This window comes from Heteronotia binoei, chromosome 13 (assembly GCF_032191835.1).
Source record: "Heteronotia binoei isolate CCM8104 ecotype False Entrance Well chromosome 13, APGP_CSIRO_Hbin_v1, whole genome shotgun sequence".
Taxonomy (NCBI): domain Eukaryota; kingdom Metazoa; phylum Chordata; class Lepidosauria; order Squamata; family Gekkonidae; genus Heteronotia; species Heteronotia binoei.
The window spans coordinates 72,327,294-72,351,111 of record NC_083235.1 but is presented as its reverse complement, the minus strand read 5'-3'; positions in this window follow the sequence as shown (position 1 = coordinate 72,351,111).

Below are 23,818 nucleotides of genomic sequence, written 5' to 3'. Positions count from 1 at the left end.
CCGCCCCGGCGCCACCGGCTCTGCCCGTTCCGGGGCCCCCGGCGCCACCCGCCCCGATCCTGCCGGCTCTACCGGGCCCAGCGCCGCCGCGAGCCCCAGGGGGGGCCGAGGGTCGAGGAAGGGAGTTGAAGATTACTTTCGATGGGAATCCGGAGGACGTGGAGTATTTTACCATACAGTGCGACACGTTCTTCACCCACTGGGGTGCAGATTACCCGACTGAAGCCAGCCGAGTGTACCACATCGCGTCCCGACTGAGAGGTGCGGCCCGCAAGTGGTACGTGGGGCTTTTCATGGGGAGAAAGCCCGAACTAGCTACCGTGGCGGGGTTCCTGCACGCGATGCTCCGCCAGTATGGCGATCCCCTACGGGAGGAGAAGGCTGTCGCCGCCCTTCAGCGCATAGAGCAAGGCAACCGCTCCACCCGCGAGTATGCCACCGAGTTCCTGGGGTACTGCGCAGCAGCGAGGGGATGGAACGAGGTCATGAAATATACCGCGTTCATCAATGGTTTGAACCCGAACATCCTCGACCGCTGCTACAGTCAAGGGAGGCCCGACACGTTGGTCGGATGGATCCAACTGGCCGGAGAAGTGGAGACCAACCTCCAACATGTGGGGATGCGACGACAGCAGCTGGCGAAGAAGGGGGCCAAACACACCCCGACTAAAGCCGAAGGGAGGAAGACCCCAGCGACCTCCACCCCGTCTCCCGCCCGCAAGTGCTTCCAATGCGGAGACCCAAATCATCTCGCTGCCAACTGCCCAGTGAAAGCGGGTTCCACCCCACCCACAGCGAAGCAAACCACCCCGGGGCCGAAAAAGAAAAAGAGCAGCCGCTCGAAGGAGCCCAGCCGGGGCTCCGTCGCCACTTCCATGGCGACTGACGAGGATTTTACCACCGACTTGGCGACAGTGGAAGAATCGACCGAGGAGTCGGATGACACCGAGTCGGCGGGAAACGACAGCGACCTGCTTTAATGGGTGCCGCAAAGCAGGTCCAGCAACAGCCGGCACTCCTCACGGTGAGAGCAACAGGGGGTTTACTGTTTATGGCCGTTACCCTCCTTAACCCGAACCTAAAGAGATTCATGCACGCCCGAGCGCTGATCGACTCAGGGTGTAACAGGGACCTGATCACCCCCCGCCTAGTTGAGGCGTTGGGATTAGCCACCTCACCCCTGCCCCAACCGATGCAGTTCCAGCAGATGGACGGGGGGCCCATGAGGGGGGAACCATGTACTTTAGAGACTCAGGCGGTCCCGGTGGGAACCGAGGAGCATTGGGGGATTGAAACTTTCGTAATTGCCCCCTCTTGCTCTTTCGACGTGGTGGTAGGCTCGGCTTGGCTCGCCCGCCACCAACCCGACATAAGGTGGGAGGAACAAATCGTCCGGTTCCCGGATTGGAGGTGTGAGCACCACCACTGGCGCCCTGAATGGGGGCCGCATGCCCCCCCTCAAAACATGCGGGCTTGCCTCACACTCGAGGAAGTCGCCTCAATTCCCAAGGAGTACCGGGATCTAAGATTAGCGTTTAGCGAGAAGGAAGCGGACGAGCTACCGCCCCACCGCCCTACGGACTGTGCCATTGAGCTAATCCCAGGGCAACAGCTTCCCAAGGCGAAACTGTACTCCATGGGTTGGGCGGAGAAAGCTGAGCTCCGAAAGTTTTTGGACAAGAATCTTAAGCGCGGCTTCATACGACCGGCCACTGCCCCCCACGCCGCCCCCGTCCTCTTCAGAAAGAAAAAGGATGGGTCTCTTAGGCTTTGCACAGATTTTCGTGCTATAAACGGGATTTCCATGTCCAACGCCTACCCGATCCCGTTGATAAAGGATTTGTTGAACACCGTAGCGAAGGGAAAAGTATTTACAAAGCTTGATCTCCGAGACGCGTACTTCCGCGTCCGCATCAAAGAGGGGGACGAGTGGAAGACAGCGTTCAACACCCCCCTGGGACAGTTTGAGTACCTAGTCATGCCCTTCGGACTGCAAGGAGCCCCTGGTGTATTCATGAACTTTATCAATGAAGTGCTACGGGACTTCCTGTTTAAGGGGGTGGTGGTGTACCTTGATGACATCATTATCTATTCACAAGATCTAAAGTCTCATGTGCCCCTAGTCCGAAAAGTGTTGAGCACCCTTTGCAAACACAAACTGTATGCCAAATTGTCGAAATGCGAGTTTCACAAGACCGAACTGGACTATTTGGGTTTCCGGGTGTCGGGGGAGGGATTGGCTATGGACCCCGCAAAGGTCCAAGCGGTACTAGACTGGGAGCCCCCTCGAACCCGCAAACAATTACAAAGTTTTATCGGGTTCGCTAACTTTTACCGCGACTTCATTAAGGGGTTCGCTACAGTCATGCTCCCCCTCACGGAACTCCTCAAAACCAAGGGGAAGGGTGACGAGGCGAAGAAGCCAGGCGCGCGCCTAACGTGGACGCCTGACTGCCAACAAGCTTTCACTGAACTGAAACGCCTCTTCACCTCCGAACCCGTGTTGGCTCATCCCGATGAACTGAAACCCTTCGTGGTCCAATGCGACGCCTCCGACGCCGCAGTGGGAGCCATATTAATGCAGAGAGGGGAAAATGGGGTGCTCCGACCATGTGCCTATATCTCAAGGAAATTTTCCAACGAACAAAGAAATTGGTCGGTCTGGGACAAGGAGGCTTTTGCAGTCATGTTTGCCCTAAAAACCTGGCGCTCCTGGCTTGAGGGAGCGAGGGTGCCCTTTGAAATCTGGACCAATCATAAAAACCTTGAAGCCCTCACCGGGCGCCGCAAAATGACTGCAAAACAAATCCGGTGGGCAGGTTTCTTTGCTAAATTTGACTTTGTGCTGAAACACATCCCAGGCTCAAAGAACTTTTTAGCAGACGCCCTCTCCCGCATGCCACAACACGACAGTCTCCGGGAGGAGGTGGTGGACTCGTTAATTTCCCCCTCAGCCATCTCGGGGGGGGGTCACTACCCGCTCCGGCAAGCAGACCAGCCCTCCGGATTCAGATCTGCTGCCCCGATTCCTCTCAGAATATAACCAGGAGGCCGATCGCCCACCTAACTTGGTTAAAGCCGAAAACGGGCTCTGGCTGCACAACGAAAAAATCTATGTGCCCACTCCCCTCAGAAAAGAAGTCTTGGAGCGTTGCCACTCGAGTCGCCTGGCTGGTCACTTTGGCTATGTCAAAACCCTCAACTTACTCACCCGCCAGTTCTGGTGGCCAAAAATTAAAAAAGATGTGTCGGAGTTTGTTCTGTCATGTCCCACCTGCCTCATGGCAAAACGAAGGGGGGGTAAACCCCCAGGGCACCTGGTTCCCCTCCCTACAGCCACCCGACCTTGGTCGGTAGTCTCCATGGATTTCATTGTCGAACTCCCACCTTCCCAGGGAAAAACAGTCATCCTGGTGGTTGTCGACACATTTTCAAAGCAAGCCCACTTCGTCCCGTGCAAAAAGCTACCCACGGCCAAAAAACTCGCCCAGCTCTTTTTCACCCACATTGTACGCCTACACTCGTTCCCAGACAAGGTCATTAGCGACCGCGGGACGCAGTTCGTTGCCAACTTCTGGCGGGAGTTCTGCAAACTTGCTGGCATCGAGCAAGGACTAAGCTCTGCCTACCACCCCCAGTCGGACGGACAGACGGAGAGGGTTAATGGTCTTCTGGAACAGTACCTCCGCTGCTTCATTAATTTCCAACAGTCCAACTGGGTGGACCTCCTCCCTTTTGCAGAATATGGCTACAACAATAGCCTCCATAGCTCGACCAAAACCTCCCCTTTTCAAATTATCAATGGTTACGAGGGCAAGCCGTTTCCCACACTCGCCCTCCCCGCCAGCCCGTCCGAACCCACATCCTGTCAACAATGGTGGGAGGGCCTCCGTGAAGGCTGGAAGGGTATTCAGGAAAACCTGGAGGAAGCGAAAAAAGCCTACAAAAAGCAGTTTGACAAAAAACACTCCCCTGAGTGGGACCTAAAGGTGGGGGATACAGTTTTCCTGTCGACAAAAAACCTCCTCCTTCCCCAGTCCTGTCGTAAACTCGCACTGAAATTCCTTGGGCCTTTCAAAATAAAAAGGGTAATAAACAAAGTAACGGTGGAACTCGAACTACCCAAATCTCTAAGTAAGATCCATCCTGTTTTTCATTGCAGCTTGCTTCGGAAAGACCCTGGTGCTACGTCCTTCCATCCCAGGGCCCCACCGCCCCCTCCAACGACAGTGAGGGGTCAGAGTCACCATGAAGTCCAGGAGATCCTGGACTCCAAAGTCAAAAGGGGGAAACTGTATTACTTGATCAGGTGGAAACACTTCCCCCCGAGCTGTGACGAGTGGGTCGAATCTCAGAATGTAGCCGCTCCGCAACTGCTGAAAAAGTTTCACCTACTGTACCCGCACAAGCCCAAAGCTGGCCCCGCGGGAGGGGGCGCTTAGGGGGGGCAGTATGTCAGAACTTGTATCTTTACTGCTGGTTCCCTATAATGTGACCAATGCTGTATTGTACTCTCACTGTGGCTTAGAGCTGCTTTGTTACTGAACCAAACTGACTCCATGTTGTAACCCTTGCTTGACCCAAAGTGCTTGAATAGTAATTAACCTTGCCCCACTGGTATCCAAAATATTTGGGGCTGTAGAATGAGTTATGTTATGTCTCTGCACATTCTCACACTGGGACCCTTTGAAGCCGAGCAGCATGGCCTTCGGAGTAGGGAGGCATCCTCTCTACTGATAGTGATGGTGAGAAGACAGATGTGCCTGTAACGGTGTGAATTGTGGCTTTGTGAGATGTTTGCTTTACGTGTATAAAATTGTGCTGGTGCTGGCTCTCGCCATCACTGTTATCTTGCCTTTTCCAGTGCTTAGTTCTCTTCAATAAAATCCTAACTTTGTAACCAAGTATGGGATCCGTTTGAAGTTCTTAAGTTCTGACACTTGGAGGTAACTTCACAGCCCGTCAGTCTCTGCAAGGCCTGTTGCTTGTTTATTTGCATATTTTTACATAAAAACTTTGATTTTTCTTTGTTAATACAAAGTTCTGCTAACTCCCCATATTCTTGTATTTTGGCTAACAACAAAGGTGTAACTTGTATAATATTTTCATTTATAAACATCAAATCATCTGCAAACGCTCTATATTTGTAAGTAAATCCTTCTATTTCTTTCTTGAATCTGCATCAATAATATTTCAAGAGTCATTATAAACAACAGTGGGGAAAGCGGACAGCCTTGTCTTGTACCTTTGCTAATTGTCATATCTTCTGTAAGATCTGTGTTTATACATAGCCTTGCACGTTGTTCAATATATATTGCTTTTATCATCCTTATAAAGCTTTCTCCCAACTCCATTTTCTCCATTACTGCAAACATAAAGTCCCAATTTAAATTGTCAAATGCTTTCTCTGCGTCTGCAGAGAATAATGCTACTTCCTTTTCTGGATGTCTTTCATAATATTCTACAATATTTACAACAGTTTTAATATTATCTCTTATTTGCCTTTTGGGAAGAAACCCCGCTTGTTCTTCCTTTATAAAATTTATCAGATGTTGTTTAAGCCGTTCTGCCAAGATTCTTGTATATATTTTATAGTCAGTATTTAATAGCAAAATTGGTCTGTAATTTTTTACATTTATGACATCTCTATCTTCCTTTGGAATCAATGGAATAACAGCTTCCTTCCATGTGTTTGGTATTTTCCCTTTTATTCTTATCATGTTCATCAACTTCTGCAATTTCGGTATTAACTCCTCTTTAAAGGTTTTAAAGTATTTAGCTGTATATCCATCTGGCCCAGGTGCCTTTCCATTTTTCATTGCGTTAATTGCTGCTTCAATTTCTATTTTTTCAATTGGATCATTCAAAACTTTTCACATATTTTCTGTTAAGGGTTCTATTTTTATCTTTTGTAAATACTCGTCCATCTTTTCTCTCTTTATTTTAACACCTTTAAACAACTTGGCATAATACTTAAAAATTCTCTTTTTATTCCCTCTTGGTTAACCACCTCTCTTCCATCTACCACAATTTTATTAATAATTTTATTTTCTCTCTTTTTCTTCAGTTGCCAAGCCAAATATTTTCCAGGTTTGTTTGCACCCTCAAAAGATTTCTGCTGCAATCTTTTCAAATTCCATTCCAATTCTTTATTTAACAAATGTCTCATTTGTGTTTGCAGTATTGTAATTTCCCTTATAATTTTCTTTTTCCCTGGCCTTTTTCTCAACTTCCCTTCTTTTTTCTTTATTTCGTTTTGAATGCCCAACAACTGTTTTTCTTTTGCTCTCTTATCTTTATTATTCAAAGTAATCAATATTCCTCTCATTACTGCTTTGTAGGCATCCCAGACTGTCTGAAATTCTATATCCTCTTTGTCATTCATTTGAAAGAAAGCTTTAGTTTCATTTTCTAGGGATGTCACTATTTCTTTATTCTGTAGTAAATCTTCATTCAATCTCTATCTTCTCAACTTCTTAGACAAATTTGTAATCCACATTATTGGGTTATGGTCAGCCCCAATTTTAGGTAAAATCTCTATTTTCTTTTTTATAAGGCCTAAGTCTTTAGTGCCCCACAACATGTCAATTCTGGAAAAAGTTTTATGTCTTGCTGGAAAAAAAGGTATAGTCTCACACTTCAGGATTAAATTTCCTTTATATATCCTCCAAATTTTCTTGCTTGATCAATTCAAAAAAAGTCTTTGACAATTTTCCTTCCTTATTATTTTTTTTACCCCCAGACCTATCCAGTGTGTTCTTAATTGTTCCATTAAAGTCCCCCATTATCAAAACTTGGTCATAAGTCAGTTCATCAAATTGTCTTTTTAAAAAGCATCCTTTGCACCATTTGGTGCGTACAGTCCCAATAACAATGGGTTTTTTGCATTTAATATTATTTCTACCACTACAAATCTTCCATCTTTATCTTTAAACACTAATTTTGGCTCCAATTCTTGTTTAATATAGATCACTCCCCTTTTCTTCTGTTCAGCCAATGAATAAAATTCTAGTCCCAGTTGTTTATTCCATAAAAATTTGTAATCCTTTTGTTTGATATGCACTTCTTGTAAACAAACTATATTACAATTTTGCTTTTTAATCCAAAGAAACATTGCCTTTCTTTTTTGTGGTGAATTTAGTCCATTTACATTCCAAGACAATAATTTGTAATCCATCATGGTGCAAATTCTTTATGTTCTTCATAAAAGCTACGCAGTTCCTGTACATTCGTAATTGTGGTTCTTTTCTCCTGAAGTTCAAAGCTCAAGCCTTCAGGTATTATCCATCTATACCTTATTTGATTTGATACGAGTCTATTTGATTGTCCTGTAATTTTTCTGTCAGTTTTTTATATGTTCTTCTATCATTTATCACTTGCCTTGGCAACTCCTTAATAATTCTTACATTGCTGCCTCCCACTATCAATGTCTTTTCAAAATTTTTGTTCATGATCTTTTCCACCATTTCTTTTGTCATATATCTTATGACAACATATCTTGGTAAATTATTTTTTTTAGCATAGAGTGAGTTCACTCTATACATATAATCATACATACTTTTAGTCTCTTCAGGATCTTCCTCTAAAAATTCTGCAATTATTTTTATTATATATTCTTTCAAGTCACCATCTTCCTTTTCAGGTACTCCTCTCAGACGTATCTGAGTCTCCATCAATTTGCAGTCATGAATTGCCACTTTTTCTTGTATTTTCAACAAGGTGGAGTCATGTGCTTTCATTCTCCCTTCTACCTCCTGCACTTCCTTAGATGTTTCCTCTGTCTCATTTCTGAGATCTTCAATATCTTTTTAAATCTCTTCTATAATCTCTTTTTTAGATGCAGTTATCATCTCTCTCATACCTTTCATCATTCTAGCTTCCATTGCCTCTAATTGATCCTGCATTTTCTCCAAAGAGGTAGCCCTTGCACGGGTTTGCTTGTGTTCTGACATTTAAAAACACCAACAATTTTGATCTCACCAATTTCAAATTTGACTATCAGATTTAAAAGATTAGAGCTTGCTTTTTACAACAAGCCTAATTTCGCCATCGTCAGAGCTTCCCAGACCGAGATATTAATTTTTAAAGTTTTTAAATCCTTCAAAATGGCGGTTGCGACTTTTTGCTACTCTCTAAAAAAATTTTTTCTCTTTTCTTTTAAAGGCTTCTAAGGTCTATTCTAAACAATATGTCCAATAGTATTTATCTTCTTATCATCACCTCAATTATTTCCAACAATTTTAAATGTCCCGAACACTTTTAAAAATTATTTTAATTTTAACCTCCTTGCAATGGCCACCGATGTTTCTCTATGGTATTGTAGACCTAGAGTAGGCTTTTCATCTGCTACTTCCTGCTTTACTTGCCACCAAATCTTGTTTTCACTGGTAAAGAGATCTCACGATACTTGACGTACTTCCTGTGTTGATTGTAAATGCTACAGATCTGTGACGATGGTGCTTTTTTTTCAAAACCTCAAGTAGACCAAACAATAAATTCCTTCGCACTTTTTAGCACTGTCCTTTAAATTTACAAAGTCCAAATTTCACCTCTTCCTCCCTTCTTCTTCCAAGCTTTCTAGATTTCCATTTCCCACCTTCTGAGTTTATTCTGTTTAACTGTAAATAGTCCCTGAATGAAAGATAGTAATCTGTACCTTTTCTGCCAATTATCCAGATCCAGATCGGTCTTGGGTAGCTTTAGATGTTTAGCAATGTCCAAGAAGGATAGGATTCTGTCGAGCTTATGTCAAATAAATGACTCTGAGAATTTCTGCAGATGATGAATATGCAACTCGTCTCTGGAGACCCCTCAAAGGAGCCCCCCCCCGGGACTCCCTTTTAGCCAAGGTAAATCTCCTCAAAGTTTCCTGTGCATGTCTTGGACTAATCTCTAACTGAGAAAAGTAGGCAGTAGGCATTAATTTGCCTTCCACTACCCCAAACAGAAGTTCCAGCCTGCTCCCGTTATGAGAAGCAGCTCAGCTTGGCATTTTCCTCCCCTGGAAGTCGAGCCTTGGGAGAGTTATGATAGGCTTCTCCCTGTTTACCTCAACTTCCTCCTTTTTTACTAGAAAATTTACACTTGATAGATGTGTGACAGATTTCACACCCTAATGTTGATTATCAATTCTGCGCCCACTGAGATCTGCACTATAGGTGGCTGCCTAGTAGGGGTGTGCATTTGGTTCGGCTGAATTGAATAAATCCCATATACCCCCTGATTCAGAAGTATTCGGTGCTGAACACTTCCGAATCAAATTTTCTATCATTAAACAGGAGCTGTATATGGCTCTGCCGAATACCGCCAACTCAGAGTTCAGAAAGTATTCAGAAGTCAATGGAAAAGGTGGGAAAGGAGGTTTTACAGCAGTGGTAGGGAATGTCCATCCTGAGGGCCATTTACGGCCCTTGAGATCACTTGGTCTGGCCCTTGGGGATTGCTGGGCCAAGTCGAGCCATGTGGTGGCCTCCCTGAGACCTGGCTGGCTGGTGAGGATTGTGGGACCCAGCTGTGCTATGCAACGGCCTCCCTAGGGCCCAGGTGGCTGGCAGGGATTTCAGGGCCCAGTCACACTGCATAGCAGCCTCCCTGGGGCCTGGCTGGCCAGCCAGGATTGCTGTGGGGCCTCATTTCTTTATTTCCCTTTCTTTTTATTTCTTAACCCCATTTCTTTGTTTCCCTTAATTCCTCTTTCTTCCCCACATTTCTTTATTTCCCCCCTTTCTTTTCATTTCTTCTCCCCATTTCTTTATTTCCATTTATTTCCCCTTCTTCCCACCATTTATTTCCCTTTATTTATCTTTCTTTCCTACATTTCATTTTCCTTCCTTCCTTCCTCTCCCCCCCCCCTCTCTGTGGAGCCTGCATGGTGGGCATTGTGAGGTATGTGGATGCCTTTAAAGGTTTGCTGGGAGCAGCTGCAGTTTCTGCATGAAGGGAGGGAGGGAGGGGTGGGGTGGGAGCCAACTACCACTAGTTCAATTTACACTTCGTTAATTCAGATGGTGTGGCCTAACATGCTAATGAGTGTGTGACCTAATATGGTGATATTAGGGGATGTGGTCTAATATGCTAATGAGTTCCTACTGGGCTTTTTCTACAAAAAAAGCCCTGAACCTAAGCATTTGCCTAGGGCATTGGGCCGGGTTTGTGAGTGCGCGCGTGTGTGCGCGCGTGCCAAATTAGGCTCTCCTCACATGACTTCAAATAGAAAAAACAATTATTTGCATTAATTTTGCTGGCCTGAATCATATTCCCTTGGCGGAGCACTGTTTTTAAAGTTGATAATTTTGTATGACCCACAAATGACGTCATAAATATCCAAATGGCTCTTGGCAGAATGCATGCTTCTTTGCAGGGCTGTTGTATTGCTGATGGCTGGGCTAATTCCAGCCATCAGCAACACTGTTGTTCTTTTGTTTACTTGGATATCCAAGTAAACACTGTTCTCTGGCCAATCACAGAGCAGTGGATTTTTTTGAAACTGCTCTGTGTAGGGCCAGAGAACCTTTTTAAGGAGTCTGCCTGGCTGGACTCCATTGCTTCTGCTGCTGGACTGCTGCTGTGACTGAGAGGCTGTGCTGCGCTGGCCCTTGTCTTCAGCTGCTGCTGCTCTCTTTCTCAGCCTTGCCTGGCCTGCGTGGACTGGAGAAGACATCTAAAGGCAGGCCTCAGATTCAGTGGGAGCTTACAGGAGCACAGCTCCCGAACCTTGCTGAGAGTTCCACCTCCTCCTTCTGAGAGTTCCACCTCCTTGTCCATTGAATACAGCTGCTTAACAATCCCTGGATGAGCTCCACCACCTATTTTTCTACAAAACGGCTTCTGTCTAAAGGTAAGTTTTGAGGTTCTTCTTGTTTTTTTATTCTACTTAGGATATTAGTAAAAGGACCTTTTAAAACTCAGAGTCCCTTTACTTATCTATATTTGGGTGGGCAGCTTATTTGGGGTTAGGTTTAAGGGGTTCTGTTGGGGGTAAGGGCCTGGGGTGGGGGAAGGAGGGGGGTTGCCCATATCTTACTTTAGTAAGAGGACTTTTAAAAGTGTAGTGTCCTTTTTTCCCTGATTTCTGTGGGTAGCTAGGATTACTTGAAGTTAGGGTGAAGGTTGTTGAGGGGAGGTTGGTTAAGTTGTATTTGCTAAATTCAAGTTTTTAAGTTAAAGTTAAGGTTTTAATAGATTTCCTGGTTGGATTTGTTCTGCTGTTGTATTTGTTAAATTCAAGTTTTTATATTAAAGTTGAGTTTTTAATAGATTTCTTGGTTGGATTTGTCCTGCTATTATTCTGTTTCTTCAGGGGGGGTTGGTTTGGCTTGAGGTGGGGTTTTTTTTGTAAAAATTAAGTTTTCAAGAGGTTTGGTTGAGTTAAAGTTTTATGTTTTTCAAATACCCTCTGGTTGGTGTGAGGGAATTGGTGGGTGGGCTGTGTGGGGTGGGTCACTGAACTTTCCTGTTTTTTTAGAGTTATTTTTGGAGTCTGAGGGTATTTTTGGTTTGGCTAGGGCCAGTAAATAGGCTGTCCCACAAATAACGGTGTTTTTAGGGATTGTGTTTTTTGAAATTTAAAAAAAACTTTATCCAGTTTAGGGCTTTAGTTTGTTTCAAATTCAACTAGGCCAGATAGGGCAATTTAAAAAGATTGCAGGTTTCTCAAAAAAGGGAGTGTGACTACTAGGCCAGATTAGGCTCCCTTTTAAAGAGACTTGGGTTGCGATGCATCTTGCTTTCAGTCACTGAAAGCCAGTGCATCCTTTGATTTCCATAGGGTAAACCACAGCTTTTCTCTAGTCATAGGGGACACCTGATTTCTAGTTTGCAAGGAAATCTAGTTTGTCCCAGGATCTAGTTAGGAGAAGTTTAACTAGGGGCATATGACAAGGATTACCTTCATCTCAAGGTAGCCTTTTAAAAACTGTAGCCAGGTAGAGGCAAGATCACCTAGTTTCCTAAACCTTACCAGACTACTATTAAAAACGACAGGTTAAGGATCAAAACAACAATAACCAGTTTTGGTGGGAGGATTTTTAAAAAGAAGTCAGGCCACCACCTGTTGGTTCAGGGTACAATGTACTGAGCTAGGTTTGTAAAAAAAAACACCCCACTCTCAGTTCAGGTTGTGAGACTGGCCAAGGATGATATGAAGAGGGGCCCTGGGGACAAGGCCAGGGAGAAGACTAGAGGGGAGGAGGACCACAGTTTCCCCCAGACCTGTGTGTAGGGCCACTCCACAGCCGCCTTCCAGCACTCCAACCTCTGGCTGTAGTGTGATGCAGAAGGTCCACCTTGGGCCCTCATTGAGGCTGCTGCTGGGGCGCCCCCAGCAGAGGTGCCATTAGGTGCTGGCACTGAGCAGGGGTCTGCTGCTCAGGTAGTCTCTCCTCCAGCTGATGTCGCTCGGCCTCAGCAGCCGGAGGAGGGGCAGCAAGAGCATTCCTTCTTGGAGCTGAGCTTTGGGGACAGTTTTCTGTCCAAAACGATCACCCCAAGAAGGATGCAGAATGTTATGCAGGAGCTGGCGGATAAGCTGGTTGAGGAGGACCAGCCCCCTTCTTTGGTTTCTTCGGGCACCAGCAGTCCTTCAGGGGATGGCCAGGAGGGGAGGCCACATGAGGTGGAGGGGAAAGAGATGGAGACACACTAGATGCCTCCATCTCCGCCCACTTCCCCCCGCTGGCCAGTGCCTCCTGCCACCCCAAGACACAATGTGCTTGCCCTGAGCACCTCACAGGAGGTGGCTCCAGTGGATACCGAAGCTGCTGGTCAGCTTGGGCATCCATACACCTCTGAAGTCTGGAAGCACTTTAGGCTTACGGAGGATCCACTCTATGCACAGTGCCAGCTGTGCAGGGCCCAGATCAGTCGTGGGTGAGACCCTGCCCACCTGACTCCAGGGGGGATGCGGAACCACCTGCAGAAGCACCACCTTCTAAAAGGGGAGAAGCAGGCTGGTGCTGGGGTGCCCAAGTGGCCACCGCCACCAGCCAGGAGGTCCGTCCCACTATGACTATCTCCAGAGCTCTCCAGGTGAGTTCTGCGACAGGGCAGGGACACCAGACATCTCTGCCTGAGATGTTGGGTGGGGGTGGCTCCTCCGTGCCAAGAGGGGGAATGAGGTACAGCAGGAGGATGATCACCTGGAACATTGCCAGGATGGTTGCCCATGGGCTTCCATTTTCTATGACCAAGAATCGTGGGGTGCTAGGGTTGCTCGAGTACCTGGCGCCCTGATACAAAGTTCCTGCTTGAGCTACCATTAGCAGGACCATTGTGCCATCTATTTTCAGGGTGACCAGATCTGTGGTGAAGGAGCATTTGTCCTGTGCTGTCGGGGGGACTGTTCATAGAATCATAGAATTGGAAGGGACCTCTAGGGTCATCTAGTCCAATCCCCTGCACAATGAGGCCCATAGCATTCACATAAGCATGTTAGGAAATGGCAGGCAAACACACAAACACCTCCCCCTAAATTCACAGAATCAGCATTGCTGTCAGATGGCCATTTAGCCTCTGTTTAAAAACCTCCAAGGAAGGAGAGCCCACCACCTCCTCCTTAGGAAGCCTGTTCCACTGAAGAATCGCTCTAACGGTCAGGAAGTTCTTCCTAATGTTGAAACTCTTTTGATTTAATTTCAACATATTGGTTCTGGTTCTGGTCCTACCTTCCGTGGCCACAGAAAACAATTCCACACCATCCTCTATATAACAGCCCTTCAAGTACTTGAAGATGGTGATCATATCACCTCTCAGCTGCCACCTCTCCAGGCTAAACATGCCCAGCTCCTTGTGGCACTAGCAGGCCTATAACACCTAACTGATAATGAGAACATCTTTGGATGGAACAAAATGCTTCTATAGACCGCTGGTTTTATCTTGTCTTGTTTTATTAATTATGGTTTTAATTGTATTTGTAAATGTTTTAAATCGAATTGTATGAATTATTATGCTGTGAGCCGCCCTGAGACACTTCGGTGAGAAGGGCGGGATATAAGTCCACTAAATAAATAAATAAATAGCAGTAGTCAGGGCCAAGACCGCCAGGCTGGCTATTGTTGGGCCTTGCTGCATGCCAAAGCAGTCGACGTGCCACACATGGCGAACAATTTCAGAGCCATCCTCTCATGACAGGGCTGGGTAGGCTGGGACATCGCCATGAGCTTCATGGTGACTGATGGTGGCTCCAATATCAAGGTGGCTGTCCAGCATCAGGGCCTAAAACACCTTCCTTGCATGGCCCACCTTCTCCACCTCCACCTCATGGTAAGGGATGCATTGGACAAGAAGAAAAGCAATGATCGTCGGTATCTAGCCGCGACCCATGAGTATCGACTTCTGCTCCAGAAGTGCTGGTACATCACGGGCCACTTCTCATGCAGCAACAGGGACTCTTATCTGCTGCGTGAGAAACGGACACTGACAGGTGTGCCAGGGCACCGCCTGATTGGTGACATCAGCACATGCTGGAACTCCACCTGTGCCATGCTGGAGCGCATGGTGGAATAGAGAGCAGCCCTGGATGCCTTTGTCTCTGAGATGAGGATCTTTCGGGAAGAGAACTGTCTCACACAAGAGGATTGGGTGGTCATTTCTCAGACTGTGGAGGTTCTTGGGCTCTTCAAGACCTACACAGAAATGCTCTCGTCTGATATGGCGAGCATCACACTGGTCGTCTCCATGGTCCACATGGCCCGTGAGGACCTGGCCTCATTTCTAGTGCCAGTTCAAGGCCGTGCATATGTTCTTCCAGCAGTGCACACCCTGGTTGTTAGGCTGCAGGAAGGGCTTGAGGCCCGCTTTCAGCCTCTCACCCAGGATAAGGCCTACATGCTGGCGACCATGTTAGACCCATGCATTAAGGGCAAGATCACTGAGCGGGCCAACAAGCTCAATCACTGTCGAGACGAGCTCTCTCAGAAGGTCAAGTGCTGCAGAGTCAAGGTGGGTCCAGTGCTGGTAGCTGAGGAGGAGGGGAGTGAAAGCAGCTCATCTTCCACTTCCACTGCTGTTCATCTCCAGCCTCCCCAGCTAGGCAGTGTTTCCCACCAGACTCACGCCAAGAAGAGTGCCAAGATGACACTCATTGGGCGACTCGTTGGCCCCTCTGGGAGTGGTAGGCCCCTGAGAGCGGAGATGGGTGCTGCGATGGTGAGGGACTATCTTTCAGAGCCCTACGAATAGCAGGACACATGTCCTTTAAACTGCTGGGCTGCAAAGGAGGTGATCTGGCTGGCCTTCTCCATCATGGCCCAGGCGTTCCTCTCATGCCCACCGACGAGTGTGCAGAGTGAGTGCATCTTTTCTCATATGGGCGATATTGTCTGCCCACATCACACTCACCTGCAACCTTGGACAGTTGAGTAGTTGGTCTTCTTGAAGGTCAACTTGCCTCTCTTCGGCTCCCCAAACATTGACTTTGAGGGTGACTGAAGTGAGCACCTGCTTGTGCCTGCATCCTCTCTTGGTCCGTGCTTGGAAGGTGGTTGTAAAATGCTCTCCCACTAAACAGAGAGTCCAAAGACAGGCCAAAAACTCACCCACAAATTTATTGGCAACCCTCCCCCATCCCATCTCTAAACCAAAAGTGAATGCTGATTTAAAATCTGCAAAGAAATCCAAATTTCCCCAGTCCCCATCCACACATGCCTAATAATACTGAGGGCCATTGCAGCCCCCACTATAACCGACAGCACCCACAGGACCAGCCAGGATAACCTAACTTTTTTTCAGGGGCAGGAGGAAGGAATGCGGAGGTGCCAGTGATGATGACAGGCAGCCAGCAGCCATACCTAGGCTGGAAAGGAAAGGAAAGGTCCCCTGTGCAAGCACCAGTCGTTTCCGACTCTGGGGTGACGTTGCTTTCACAACGTTTTCATGGCAGACTTTTATGGGGTGGTTTGCCATTGCCTTCCCCAGTCATCTACACTTTTCCCCCCGCAAGCTGGGTACTCATTTTACTGACCTCGGAAGGATGTCCCTCTAATTGGGACAATGATAGCCGGTGTGTTGCTGCTGAGCTGAGACAGAAGGAATGGTTCCCTTCCTGTCACAATCTGAGGCCCTCCCAGTGATCTTCCTCATTTGGGGTGCGACTCTGGCTCACCTCCTTGTGGTGCACACTAGGTAACGCCAAAGAGTGTGAGCAAAAAGCCCCCTACTATTCATACACATGGACATCGTGATCACCAGTACGGTTGCCGGGCCGCCTGGAGATACAACTCACACACATCAGCCAAGAAATGTGGGGTTTTGTCTACCTGAATATAAGGGACTTATGTGAGCATTAATAACGTTGCAGCAAGCACTCAGCGTCTCTGGAAGAGTGCTGACCAGGCGGAAAGATGGGTTTCCAGCCCCTGACCATGGGATCCCTATGGGAAGGCTAACACCACTAGCCACTATCAGTCTGCCTCACAAGACTCCATGAAGCAAAGCAGGAGGCTCACATACACAATAGATGTCACCTGTGCATAAGGCAATCAAACTCACCCCAGGAGGGGAATTTGCCAGACTGCCTCAGCCTTTGTTCATCGGAACCAAGACAAAAGATAGCACCAGCAGAGGAATAAAGAAGAGGAAGAACAGCATCATGCAGAGCCAAGCGTTTTTGTATAGATCGGGTGCCACCTTAGGTAGCAATTTGGCCATCTATGGACACCTTTTTGGTATGTTTAATAGCTCTCAGTTACCCCCACCCCAGGAATGTCACACATTCTTTCCTTTGATGGTCACCTTGGAGCCTCCCACCTTGGCCCTTTGTTGCCTGGAAGTCCAATCAGATAGCTAAGACCAAGTCTGCTCATTGGTTAGCTAAGAGCATCCAACCAGGGGTTGCCAATTAACTGGCTATTGGCTACTGCATAAGTCCAGCCCTTATGGTCACTGCAGAGCCGCCCCTTTTTCTGAGGTCATACACCAGCTGACCACCTGTCATCCACCTCTGGACCTCCCACCCCCTTGGGGCTCAGGGGAAGCCTTATAACCTCTGACCCAACATTTTTATGTGTGTGCATCTAGCAGTACCCCAGTTCCACTGTCTAGATCCATCCCAATTCTGGCCACAGTTTTGGGTCCATTTCCCCCGTCCTCTTTTGTCACCATTGGAGCCTTCCTTGAAGACTACGATAGGTAAATATCACCCTGTGTGTCTACCCTTATGTTCATCTATCTATCTATCTATCTATCTATCTATCTATCTATCTATCTATCTATCTATCTATCTGTCTGTCTGTCTGTCTGTCTGTCTGTCTGTCTGTCTGTCTGTCTGTCTGTCTGTCTGTCTGTCTGTCTGTCTGTCATCTATCTGTCAATCATCTTTCTTTCTTTCTTTCTTTCTTTCTTTCTTTCTTTCTTTCTTTCTTTCTTTCTTTCTTTCTTTCTTTCTTTCTTTCTTAGGACTGTATGTGTGATTTTATGAGTATTTTATCTGTATGGAAGTCTATACTTTTCCTAATAAATTGTAATTGGTTTTACTAAATTAGAGTCCCAAATATTTAAGCATTACTTTTCTGGACGTGTATTCTTGTATACATTGGTAAAAGATCCCTAGTGAGCCAGGTGCCCACCTGATAATTCCCCAACCTCATTTTTAGGGCATTTAGGCTTACAAGAGCTAGACCAGCCGACCGTCCATCACTCAAGATAAATTGAAATGCATCTTGCTTTGCACATAACTTAGTTGTTGTGCTTGGCCAACTCTCCCAGTTCTGTTCGGGGCAGGGCTGGAGAGCTGGCATCCGTAGATTGTGTTTTCTGTGGCAGGCAAGCTGGCATCTGGGTGAGAAACCCAGAAGCAGCATGGCTGTTGTGCTTGGCCAGCTCTCCCGGTGTTGTTTGGGGCAGGGCTGAAGTGTTGGCATCTGGATTTGCTGCAGCCAGGTCTGCAGAGCAGACCTTGAACAAATTGTGTTTTGTGTGGCAGTGAAGTTGGCAACTGCTTGGCAACTGGGTTTATATTGGTGTCAGGCCAGCAGGGTGCATAGAATAGATAGAGGGATGTAGTGCATTTGGGCCCTATTGAGATTCTCTGATGTGAAGTTAGGTTTTGCTTTGGATGCCCCTGGAATTGGACTCCCTGGTCCAATTTTTTTTCGCCTTGTGGGTTTTGTGTGGGACAGTGCCCTGAAGCTGCACAGTAGTTTTGGGGGCTCTCCCCCAAAAACCCCTACTCCCCAGAGCCACTTTTCCCACGATAATTACAGTGGGGGAAGTGGCTAATTGGTTTTTCCCTCTCCATTGGGAACAGTGTTCCTTTTGAGGTGCCTACAGAGAGGTTCAGTCTTTTGGGGCCAGGAGGGTTGCATGTGGGGGAGTCCCCTGAAGCTCCCCTGCAGTTTTGGGGGCTCTTCCTCAAACCCTCTGCTGGCCAGAGCGACTTTTCCCAGGGGAATTACAGGGGAGGAAGTGGCTAATTGGGTTTTACCCAGCATTGGGAGCAATGGGCCTTTTCGGGTGTTCCTGGAATGGAACCCCCTGGCCCAATTTTTTGGGGACTTTGCAGTTTTGTAGGGGGGAGTCCCCTGCAGGTTCCCTGAAACTTTTGGGGCTTTCCCTCAAACCCCCTGTCCCCAAGCAGCCTTTGATTATCCCCTATGTTGCCATTGAGATCAATGGCCCATAAGGTATAATAGTGGGATGGGGGCACCCTCTTTGGGTGCCCCTGGAATGGGACCCCCTGGGTCAATCTTTTTGGAACTTGGGGGTTTTGTAGGGGAGAGTCCCCTGTAGGTGTTCTGCAAATATGGGGGCTCTCCCTCAAACCCCCTTCCCTCCAGGCAGCTTCCAATAAACCCTATGTTGCCATTGAATTCAATGGCCCATAGGGTATAACGGGGCCATATATTCAGTAATAGCTGTATATCTCCCATATATTCGACTATTTTCAAATACTGGTATTTGGAAATCTATGGTAATCTGAATATTTTGCCCCTGTATATTTCCAAATCCAAATATTTCAATTTTTTTTTTTTGCACATCCCAACTGCCACACTGACCCTGATCATAGTGACAGAGATATTCATATAACCAGACAGCAAATTCAAAGCAATTATTAAATATTGGTTAGATTAGGATGTGTGCTTTATTGTGGGTTACAGTACATCTAGCTCTGTGGATAGCACAGGAATGAACATCAGCCTTTTTTGAATTTAGGATGTCACATAGCCTATCGCTTGAGCTTCCGTGGGTTTCCCATAAGCTAGAGGCTGCTCCGTCTGCTCTCCAGCAACCTTTGAAAGCATGTTGCATGCTTCATCCCCAGATTACCTCACTCCCTTCTTTCTTTGTCAATTTGCCTTCATTATGCATTCAGATCACCACTTCTGATTCATGAAGGCTCATGCTGGGGGGTGGGGAGGTGGGAAATACTAGAGTTTAACTCCTGTTTAGTTTTAGATATTTTTCAGGCCACCAGCTCTTCCTTCAAGTATATAGATATTCAGAAAGTGGTTCTGTGAAGTCCACCAGGCCAGCAAATGTGCAGGCTGCATTTAAACAAGTCCGCAGGTGGCTTATTTTCTAGTGACAGTACAAGTAAAAAAAATGACACAACAGTCCTCAAATAAACTTATTATTTTCTGGTGTATTTACAAATATCACAGCACCTGAAACTCGTTTTTTTAATATATGTTTTAATGTACTAGGATCATATTGGCTAGCTGGTTATGTGATGTTTTATGAATATGTAAGCAGCTCTGAGCCTGCTTCAGTGAGGAGGGTGGGATATAAACTGAATGAATGAATGAATGCATAGAAGGGAACTCATTGTTTGACACACCGGAGGTCTTCTCTTTTGAATCTCTAGCTGTAGCAGTTTTATAGACACTTTCACTCAAAAGTATGTAGAACACAGTGAGAAGGCAATTTTTCCATGAGTGGAAATGCAGTCTTCTTGCCTCTCCAGTGGCGCAGAGTGGTAAAGCAGCAATACTGCAGTACTGTGGTCTGAACTCTCTGCTCACGACCTGAGTTCGATTCTGGCGGAAGCTGGATTCAGGTAGCCGGCCCAAGGTTGACTCAGCCTTCCATCCTTCCGAGGTCGGTAAAATGAGTACCCAGCTTGCTGGGGGGAAAGTGTAAAAGACTGGGGAAGGCAATGGCAAACCACCCCGTAGAAAGTCTGTTGTGAAAACGTTGTGAAAGCAACGTCACCTCAGAGTCGGAAACGACTGGTGCTTGCACAGGGGACTTTTCTTTTCCTTAAGAGGACAAGTTGTGTGGGCTCATCTCCTGAAATGCTAAAGACCAGAGAGGTGGCTGAATAAGATCTCCAGGGAAATGCTTAATTGTCTTTGTTTCTCTGGCATTCATTAAACCAAAATAAAATGGGAAAAAATGGCAAAAAGGATAAATATTTTAAATAACAATTCATAGTTACATAACTGATACAAATTGGAGATCAAGCTCTTATTTGTGCAGATTTGGATTGTCTGGTACATAATTTAATCTTATATTGGGCATGGAATACATGTAGTCGTGAACATTCTGCCTGTGTATGTTATAGAGGAAAAATTTCACAGTCATTGAACAGGAAAGGCTTAAGGACAAAGCACAGGCTATATTAGACAAGTTTGATCTCTTTCGGGTCTCTGGTTCTTGCTTGCACTGAGGCTAAATGTAGAACAGGACCAAACCTCCCATAAAACAACATGAAATTCATTTTGGGTACATTCAAAAGAAACAAAGTGTTACTTAATGTTACAATAGGCAATGCATACACTTTATATCTCAATTGCCAAAAGACCCTCTGCCTGATCTTGGGAAAGGCTTCAACAAAACAAGCAGCGTGTGATTCCTGGATTTTAAAAAACCTTTCATTAGAAAAGTGTGGTGTAGTGGTTCCAGTCCTGGATCTGGGAAACCCCAGCTTCGAATTCTCCTTCTACCATGGAAGCTTGCTGGATAACCTTTGGCCATCACATAGTCTTAGGCTTACCTACCTCACAGGGCCGTTGTGAGGATAAAATCAAGAAGAGAACAATGCAAGCTTCTTTGCATCCCCCCACTGCGAAGAAAGTTAGGGTATAAATGAAGTAAAATAAATAAGAGTAGGAAGGGATACTTGCTTGAGTGATTTCTATTCTATACCATCCTACATTTGGAGAGCCAGTTTGGTGTAGTGGTTAAGTGTGCAGACTCTTATCTGGGAGAACCGGGTTTGATTCCCCACTCCTCCACTTGCACCTGCTAGCATGGCCTTGGGTCAGCCATAGCTCTGGCAGAGGTTGTCCTTGAAAGGGCAGCTGCTGGGAGAGCCCTCTCCAGCCCCACCCACCTCACAGGGTGTTTGTTGTGGGGGAGGAAGGTAAAGGAGATTGTGAGCCGCTCTGAGACTCTTCGGAGTGGAGGGCGGGATATAAATCCAATATCTTCTTCTTCTACATTTGGTGTGGAGCATCTTGGTTCCCTTAAGAGCAGTTTTTGAAAGAGCTTTCTCAGCCCCACTTACTTTGCAGGGCATCTGTTGTGTGGAGAGGAAAGAAAAGGAGATTGTAAACTGCTCTGAGACTCCAAGTGAAGGGTGGAGTATAAATCCAATCTGCTCCTCCTCTTTCATGTGTCTGTGGCAAATTGTTATATGATTGCTTAGGTCTGGTCTGCAGAGGCATGGATTTGTAGAGAATCAAAAAGATGGAACAGAAGCAGAAAATCTAACAGTTCTAAGAGTCTGATGATGTCCAGGATCTCAAGAACAATAGAAACTGCTTAAGCTCTGGTAAAATAGACGGCAAACATGCACTTGCTGTTTCCAAGGTTTTACTGCTGTTGACTTGATTAGAGTGCTTTCTTGGCACCTTATCTTTCTCCATCATTGCTTTTCTTCTTCAGCTGTCTTTAAGCTCTACAGGAACAGTTTGTAGCAAATCTCTCTCTCTCTCTCTCTGAAGGGCAAAGTGATGCATGACTGCATTGGTGCCTTCAGCTTGAGGCAACAGTGGATCATGTCAGTATGTCCTATTTGATTTTCCAAATGGGATAGGAATGTAGGCAGCTCCTTAAATGGATTAGAACTGAGCCTTTGATGGTTTGTCCCATCCAGCTTCTTCTCTCACTTCCAAGAAACTGGCAGATAAATTGTACTGGCTAATTCCCTCTGGTAGATAAGTCCCCCTATAAACCCATTCAAGTCTTAAGATCTAATATATATATATGAATGAAAAGTCTCCTATGACATAAAATATATTAAAAAGAAAGGAAAGTCTTCTATGATGATCTTGACCTCCTCTTCCTACTTTAGACACAAGAGTTCTCCTCCATTTTTCTCTTCCTTTCTGATTGAGCAACCCCTTTATATATTTTCTTCTTTACTGAAGATCTATGGCTGTCCCACCCTGTCATGTTATTGTATAGGTGGCAATACTTATCCAAGAGTCTTTCTCATTCAGGAGACTCCCCACACCAAAAATCACTGGCATTGATTGTATAGACTTGGTGTGGAATGCAGAGAGAGTTTGGCTATCTGGTTGGTGTACCAACTGCCTAACACAACAACAGATACCCTGTCGGGCCTTCTGGAAGTGATGTTTGGCTGGACCTTGGAGTTTCCCAGGCTAGGAGGATTAGGGACACTGTAAGCCAAATTGCCCTCAACAGAGGTTTGGGGAATTAGTTTGATGGGCAACTAGGCTCTAGCGAGATCAGGATCTATGTATACAGATGTCTCCTTTGGAAGTCACCCAATAATGAGATGTTGTCTAATAATCGATGGTATTTATTATGAAATAGAGACAAGCATACAAGGATATAAAATCATTCACCACACATACAGGCCTAGGAAAACAGCATGGAATATACAGGGGTAACACAAAGCATGGACAAACAGGGCAATACAGTTACCTATCGTAGTCTTCAAGGAAGGGCTGCAATGGTGACAAAAAAGGAAATGGGGGGAAGGACCCTCAACTTATCAGGTATTGGGGGCATATCTAAATAGCAGGGTAGGGGTACACCTGGGGGCACATTGGGTTAGAGCTTTTAAAGACAACCTTGAGCCCTTAGGGGGAGGGAGGTCCAGGGACCTGTGACATGGGGTACATGACCTCAGAAAAAGGGAGGCTCCAATGTGACAGTTGGGCATGGCATGGGTTGAGGGGATTAAAACAAGCGACACAAACTTATCTAAAATGACAATAGAGGGCCGAATTGATATTTAATTACACAATAGTGCTGGCTCTGGATGAAGACTGGTCTTCCTCTTCTTCCTCCTCTGGCTGGCATCATCTTTTGTGGAACATTCCGTTTGACAAAGGCTTGGGTGGTCTGGCAGGATACACACCTAAGATAAGCATAATGGCCTTATGCAGATGTCTGAAGCAACCACTGGATACGTGGGGCTCCCGCTTCTCCCTCATGGCGTCTGGAAGTGCATGAAGATGGTCGCTGGTGATATTAGCTTTGGCAATGGTTTCCATCGAAAGAAGCTGAAAACTGCTTGACTGGACAGCTCATGGCAGCATGACTTCTTCCACTGCAACAGCCGGGATTGTGCACGGGGAGGCTGGGAGGCTGCTTTACTCTAGCTAGCGCCCATTTAGAGAGAGGGCTGCTGTAAAGATGAGGCTCATAGCATTCACATAAGCCTGTTAGGAAATGGCAGGTTATAACCAAGTCTTAGCGCAGATGTGTGTGAGTCGAAACTCCAGACACCCTGGCAACCAAACCAGTGATCACGATGTGCATATTTAAACAAAAATATGGGGTTCTCACTCACAACACATCACTTGTCAAATCAAGATTTGATTAGGTGATTAGTCCCACCTTCCTGCTTCACTCCAGGCTCCCCCCCTCCCACCCACCTGGGACTGTCAGGGGTGGGTGGAGCCAT